Consider the following 316-nt stretch of genomic DNA (forward strand, 5'->3'; position numbering starts at 1 on the left):
TTTGCGTAATTTAGCAACATACTGATGTGTAGTTTCATCAGGTTCTTGGGCACATTTGTTAAAGAGATATCGTTCATATATAACATTTCTAGTAGGTTCAAAATGCCTTTGAAGCGCTTCTAGCAATTTGCAAAGATCTTATCTGTCTGCTGCTGTAATATCAAGGTGCTGCTGGAGCAAATGGCATTCTTTTCCCATCACTGATAGCAGAGTTGCAACCCTCATCTTTTGATCTTTGCCATCCAATCCTGTTGCTATTTCATAATTCTCCCACTGCGCTTTGAAAAACATCCAGTTATTAAAAATATCACCTGCC

This window comes from Rhineura floridana, chromosome 7, assembly GCF_030035675.1.
Source record: "Rhineura floridana isolate rRhiFlo1 chromosome 7, rRhiFlo1.hap2, whole genome shotgun sequence".
In the NCBI taxonomy this organism is placed as follows: Eukaryota; Metazoa; Chordata; class Lepidosauria; order Squamata; family Rhineuridae; genus Rhineura; species Rhineura floridana.